This window comes from Lactuca serriola, chromosome 3 (assembly GCF_051521515.1).
Source record: "Lactuca serriola cultivar US96UC23 chromosome 3, Lser_US96UC23_V15, whole genome shotgun sequence".
Classification (NCBI taxonomy): Eukaryota; Viridiplantae; Streptophyta; class Magnoliopsida; order Asterales; family Asteraceae; genus Lactuca; species Lactuca serriola.
Genome location: NC_136410.1, coordinates 226588790 through 226596459, shown reverse-complemented (window position 1 = coordinate 226596459; position 7670 = coordinate 226588790).

Sequence of the window (7670 nt, the reverse complement as noted above, 5' to 3'; positions counted from 1 at the left end):
CAGTGTCGCGATCTGCACCTGCTGTTAGGGCTACCGAGGTTCGGCCGGTGAAGGCCGAGGCCCCGAAGTCTCATGGGAGAGCATTTCAGTTGACTGTGGAGGAGGTCCGCACGGCACCCGATGTTGAGGCAGGTATGTATTCTTTATTCATCTTTTATTTAAGTTGAGTTTTATGCTTATATGATGATGTGCGTTGGTACTTTTCTTGTGAGTTATATACCTGCTTTGGTATTATTTGACTCGGGTGCGAGTCGGTCGTTTGTTTCCATAGCATTTAGTCAGCTCATTAGTATCCGTCGAGAGGCGTTGGATCGACCTCTGTGAGTTTCCATAGCTGATGAGCGAGCAGTGTATGCTACTGTTGTGATTCGAGGATGTGTCCTTGAGATCTTCGGTGTGGAGTTTCCGATAGATCTGGTTCCGATCGCAATGGGGGACGTGTGTGTTATAGTGGGTATGGTTTGGTTGAGCCGATATGGAGCTGTGATAGACTGCGAGCGTCAATTCATGACGATTCGAGACCCTAGTGGGGGAGTTCTTACGGTGTATAGCGAGGGTACACGTACGGGGTCAACATTTTGTTCGGCCTCCAGAGCGTGACAGAGTGTACAGTAGGGCTGTAAGGGATTTGAGGCATATGTGATGGATGCGAGGGTTGATTCAGAGAGACCGGAGTCAGTTGATGAGGTCCCGATAATGCGTGAGTTTCCGGATGTGTTTCCAGAGGAGTTGTCGGGTGTGCCTCCAGAGAGACAAGTAGAGTTCGGTATTGAATTGGTTCCGAGAGCTGCGCCTATCGCCAAGGCGCCTTATCACCTTGCGCCTCCGGAGATGCAGGAGCTATCCTCGCAGCTCCAGGAGCTGCTGGAGAAGGGGTTTATCAAGCCAAGTAGTTCGCCATGGGGGGCGCCTATTATTTTTGTCAAGAAGAAGGATGGTTCGCACCATATGTGCATTGATTATTGTGAGTTGAACAAGCTAACGGTCAAGAACCGTTACCCGTTACTGAGGAACGATGATTTGTTCGATCAGTTGCAGGGAGCATCTTGGTTCTCCAAGATCGATTTGAGGTCTGGGTATCTTCGGGTGAGGGTGCGGGTGGAGGACGTCAAGAAGACAGCATTTCGGACTCGTTATGGGCATTACGAGTTTGTGGTGATGCCTTTCAGACTCACCAACGCACCAGCAGTGTTCATGGATCTCATGAACAGAGTGTGCAGACCGATGTTGGATCGCTCAGTGATCATGTTCATCGACGACATATTGGTGTATTCGAGATCCAGAGAGCAGCATGAGGAACATTTGAGGGAGATCCTCAGAGTTCTGAGATCGTAGAGGCTTTATGCCAAGTTCTCCAAATGTGAGTTCTGGCTATGAGAGGTTTAATTTTTGGGGCATCTCGTTAACCAGAATGGGATATTGGTCGATCCGGCCAAGATTGAGGCGGTCATGAGGTGGGTGGTGCCGAGATCACCCACCGAGATCAGGAGCTTTCTGGCCGGCTATTATCGGAGATTTATTAAGGATTTCTCCAAGATGGCTGTGCCACTCACCAAGTTGACCCGGGTGTTGCGTTTTCTTGGGGTCCGGAGCAGCAGACCTCGTTCGAGACACTTCGCCAAAATTATGCGAAGCCCCAGTGTTAGCTCTTCTGGAAGGGATGGAGGATTTTGTGGTATATTGTGATGCATCGATATCCGGATTGGGAGCGGTGCTTATGCAGAGGGGGCATGTGATAGCATATGCGTCGAGGCAGCATAAGCCTCATGAGTCGAGGTATCCCACTCATGATTTGGAACTGGGAGCGGTAGTGTTCGCCCTCAAGATCTGGCGACATTATCTGTATGGGGTTCGGTGTATGATATACATGGACCACAAGAGCTTGAAGTATTTGATGGATCAGCCCAACCTGAATATGCGCCAGAGGAGGTGGTTGGATGTGGTCTAGGATTATGATTGTGAGATCCTGTACCACTCGGGTAAGGCTAATGTTGTAGCCGATGCACTGAGCTGTAGGGCGGAGGGTGCCCCAATGCGACATGTTTGTTTGAGATTGTCAGTGATGACCCCGGTGTTGGATGCTATTCATGGGGCCCAGGCTGAGGCTGTGAGGTCAGTAAGCCAGAAGAGAGAGCGAGTTGTCGGGCTGGTATCGAAATTCGTTACCGATAGCCGGGGGCTTATGACATTTCAGGATCGGATATGGGTAGCGTCCGTGGGCGGAACACGTACCATTTTGATGGAAGAGGCTCATCGATCGAAATTCTCGATCCATCTCGGGGCCACTAAGATGTATTTGGACCTGAAAAAGGAATATTGGTGGCCCTGTATGAAGAGGGATGTCGCATGGTTTGTAGAGAGATGCTTGACCTGTCGCAGGGTTAAGGCCGAGCACCAGCATCCACATGGTAAGGTGCAGCCATTAGAGATTCCCGAGTGGAAATGGGAACATATTACCATAGATTTCATCACCAAATTGCCAAGGACCGCGAGGGGTGTCGATGCAATTTGGGTGATTGTGGACAGATTGACGAAGAGTGCTCACTTCCTGGCCATCAGTGAGAGCTCTTTCGTAGAGAGGTTGGCAGAGATGTACGTGAGAGAGGTGGTATCGTGGCATGGAGTGCTGATCTCGATTGTCTCAGATCGAGATGTACGTTTCACTTCCAGATTCTGGAAGAAGTTTCATGACGAATTGGGTACGAAACTGCATTTTAGTACCGCATACCACCCACAGACTGACGGGCAGAGTGAGCGGACGATTCAGACGCTCGAGGACATGCTCCGAGCCTGTGTGTTGGATTTCGGCGGGAGTTGGGACACGTATTTGCCCTTGGCAGAGTTTTCTTACAACAACAGCCATCATTCGAGCACTGGCATGCCGCCCTTTGAGCTGTTGTATGGGAGGAAGTGTCGGACCCCTATTTGATGGGGAGAAGTAGGGCAGCGTGTGATGGGTAGCACCGAGATTGTGCTTCAGACGACAGAGCAGATACAGCAGGCCAGACAGAGGTTGTTGACCGCTCAGAGTCGTCAGAAGAGTTATGCAGACAGACGCCAGTCTGAGCTCGAGTTTCAGGTCGGCGACTTCGTGCTCCTGAAGGTTTCTCCTTGGAAAGGAGTGATCCGATTCAGGAAGAAGGGCAAGTTGGGCCCCCGATATATTGGTCCTTTCAGGGTGATCGCGAGGGTAGGCAGGGTAGCCTACCATATGGAGTTACCAGCAGAGTTGGGTCAGATTCATGACACTTTCCACATGTCGCAGCTGCAAAAGTGTATAGCCGACGAGTCGGCAGTGGTGCCATTAGAAGATATTCAGGTGGATGCGAGCCTGAATTATGTTGAGAGACCGGTGGCAATTAGGGATTGGAAGATCAAGGTTTTGAGGAACAAGGAGGTGCCTCTAGTTGAGGTCCAGTGGCAGCATCGGAAAGGGTCAGAGTTGACTTGGGAGCCAGAGCGTGAGATGTGGGAGCAACATCCAGAGTTGTTTGCAGGGTGAGACTTCGAGGGTGAATCTGATTCTAGTGGGGGAGAATTGTAACATCCGGATTTTCAGGTATTATATTTTATTCTTTGTTTTTGGAAGTTGTGAGGAGACTCGGCAAGTTGGTTTTTAAACTCGCCAAGTATGGTCGCGGATTCGTATCCGAGTTCACAGCTGGACTCAGCGAGTTCATGAGTGGACTTAGCGAGTCCACGCTGTTTAGAAACCCTAATTTCCAGGGTTAGATACGTATTTAAAGGCCCTTAGGGCCGTCATTTGCGGCCACCAAACCCCAGAGAGAAACCCTAAGAGATCTAGACCGTTTTTGAGGAAGGAGAGGCCATTCTTGATCCTTTTGTTGGTGTCTTTGCAAGAAGGAGGTGACCAAGGCAAGAGAAGGCTGAATGAGGTGCGATTTTGGTGATTTCTGAGTTCATAGAGATCTTATTGAGGTATTTTGCTCAGACCTTCTTCAGTTTTGGTGTTGATTCTTAGTGTTAGGGTTTTCTAACCCTTTTAGAGGTTGGATAAGTGGAGCATTTGGTCCCTTCTCGAGTCTATGTCTTGGATCAGGACCCAAAGAGGTCCAGAGACCTTAACCCTTGGAGCTTTATGAGTCATTTTGGGAGCCATGAGCTTGGGATGTCATTTTTGGGGCTAAATCACCAAGTTAGACCATTTAGATGTTATATGAGTGTCAAGGTCTGAACTTTACGTGATTATCAATCTTGGGAAGGCCAGATCTATGAATGTATGGAACAGATCTGACCTTAGGAGGCCTATGGAGTTTGTGCATGGCATGAACTCGCCGAGTCCGAAGAACAGACTCGGCGAGTAGGATGAAGGTTTCCCGTAAATCACTGAGTGAGTAGACTTGCCGAGTTGGGGAATGATTCGGTGATTCAGGGAGAGTTAGGGGGACTGGAGTTCAAGGCGGAACTCGCCGAGTTGTTCTTGAGACTCGGCGAGTTGAGTCGGGGTGGCCCCGCGATTCATGTCAGGTGTGACTCGTCGAGTCAGGGGAAGTACTCGACGTGCCAAGAGAGGGACTAGGGGAGTCAGTGGACATGTGTAGACTCGCCAAGTCGCCCAAGTGCACTCGACGAGTCGGGTCAAAGTTTGACCGTTGACTTTTGTTGACTTTTAGGGTTGAGTATAGTGGTATTTATGAGAGTATTTACTTTGTGTGATTAGGCGGAGGCTAGATCACATTTCTACCAAGTCAGAGACTTACCGAGACACTTGAGGTGAGTCTTCTCACTATATGTTACCTAGAGTGGCATATTGTGTGGACCAGAGGGTCTTATGTGTTATGTATGAGATTATGTGCTATGTGTTATATGTATGTTGTATGATATAGACCGGACCGAAGGGCCAACGATATAGACCGGGTCGGAGGGTCCAACGAGCTATGACCGGACCAGAGGGTCCAACGAGCTACGAGACTGGAGGGTCCCGCTGAGACACATCGACCAGAGGGTCGTATTTTAGCCTCGAGTGGCGTATGTGTTGTATGCGGTATTTTGGGGAAGTCACTAAGCATTTATGCTTACATTTGTTGTGTTATGTGTTTCAGGTACCAATGATGAGCGCGGGAAGGCGCCGACATGATTCGTACACACGCACATTAGAGTTTATATATTCTGATCTTGGGATTTTGTACTGATACAATGTTTTTAAAATGATTGCGAATGATATTTTATGGTTTTTCAAAAGTGAAAAATTGTTCAAATTTTACGTTGTTACACTTTTCAAGCCTTCGAACTTGTGGGCCAGGGAGAACTACTGGAGGAGGTGGAGGTAATGAAGCATGATTCTCATTTCCATGATCCAATCGTGGAACATCATCTTCAAGTGGAAAACTCTTTCCAGTGGATTCAGGAAGACCATAGTTGTCAGACTTTGACATCTACAAAACAGGAGAAATTCAAGTTAGTTTATTGGAATCCTTAATATAACACCCAAATGAAATGTCAAGGCTAGGATCCAACACAATATTCTACAATTTAGAAGAGGGATGTCGTAATTCAAATTGCAGAACATTTGAAGGTTGGTAAATGACGATTTACCAGTATCCACCATGAAAAACGAAAATTAAAAATGAATTGAAACTCCTAGATCTTTTGAGATTCATGGAACTTTTCAATTGCATGTTTCAATCTCGATTGTGCCCTTCGTTAGTGACTAGGATGTCGAGGATCACAAATAAGTTATGGATAACCATTCAAATATACATGGTGCCCCCAATGTTACAGTCACCTAATCGATGTGATGATTAACCACACACTCTCCATCGATCTACGATAAACATCGAGTCACCCTTTGCCACCTTTGCTTAGAGCTCAATTAGAGTGCCGGTTAACCACACATGCTCCACTAACGTCTTAGCAAGGGTACAAAGTGTAATTTCATGGAATAGCACTAACTCCACATTTTTCCTAAAGTAACTAAGATTTGGGAATTTATAAAAGTGTTTAGTTACTTCATAATTCATTATACTTATAATGGAAAGTTGTGTCCTATCCTACCCGTTCGGCTAACGACCCTCCACTAGTCAATAGTGTGGTGGGTAAGAATGGATACTCATTCAATCGCCATTTTATAGGCAATTTCCTTAAACACCCCTTAGAGACCAGCTTTGTGAATGAGGTCTACTAAAGGTAAGACTGACTCATTACTCATACATATATAATATTAGACCTTTAATTTTATATATAGTATAAGGGTGTATTTTACACTTTTAAAATACTAGGTAGTCTAATTTAATAAATAATACTTTTAATTTAATTAAATATAAACCATATCATTAAGGATTTATTAACTCTCTTATAATTGTACATTTAATTAACTTAATAAAACCAGAAGGGTGTAACTTGAGCTTTTCAAAAAACTAAGGTTTTAGAATTTAATATTTCAAAATTAAACTTTTAATCAAAATTTTAAATTCCAAAACTTGATGGCACGTTTTGAAACTTTTCAAAACCTTAGGGATTAGAATTTAAACATTTCAAAATTAAAATTTTTAATCAAAAATTAAATTCCAAAACTTGAGGGCAAGTTTTGAAGCTTTTCAAAACACATAGGATCAAATAGCAAATAATTTAAATTAAAACATTTAATTTAATGATTATCTAAATTTGACATATTCCTTTTATTCACAAGATAATTCACCAAATAATTTAAATAATCAAATTTTATCAGATAAAGAATTTATTATTCAATCAATTGGTAATTATCTTTTGTTTTGGTAAGGATAATCACATAATAATAATAAAATTCGGATTTTATTAGTCAAAAATAGTTTTGTCAATTATCCTTCAGCAAAACAGCAAGAAATTCCGATTTTCCCTCTGTCTGACTCCCCGCCTCGCCGAGTTGGGCCGACTCGCCAAGTTCAGCAAGTGACTCGCCGAATTAGGTCGGGCAGAGGGCAGAAAAATGATTTTCAGCAAGATGAACATACAAGGAATCAATACGATCAATGTTCTAAAAGGCGCGCCATGGCGTGAGGAGTGGCTCCGCCGTTACGAAAAGCCTCATAACGTTGATGTTAGGCGTGGCGCGTGGCAAGGCGTGACATGACACGTTATAGCGTGTTATGGCGCGTGTTTTTTCGTTTGAGGCACGCTTTTTTGCTCTTTGTTATGTCTTTTCTAATCGGAGATACAGGTATTGTGGTTTTCATTAAATTTTTGTTACTAGTTATTGATCTAACACTTATAAAAAGTAGTTATATTTAATATAAATTTATATTTATGTGGTAATATAATTTTAAATTAATACAAAATCACCGCCTTACATCACGCCTTGAAAAACGCCATGGTTCGCCATGCCTCGTTAAGCTTGAGGCTTGACCTTGCCGCCACGCCACGCCTCACGCCATTTAGAACCTTGAATACGATAAAAACTAATCAAGGCTCTGATACCACTGGTGGGTATGAGCAAAAAGAACATCCCATGTGCTTATGCAAACCCTAAAGCTTGGATCTAGGTTTCTCTATTGTACATGCAATTCATCCAAGACTTATAAACCCTAGATCTAGCATACATATTTCGAGATTAACATAAGAAATCAGATCTAGATGATTACCTCTTCTACAATGGTTTGAATCTTCTTGTCTTGGAGCTTAGAGTCACAAATGTCACTCCTCTAATGGCTTACAAACACCACAAGCAAGAGGAT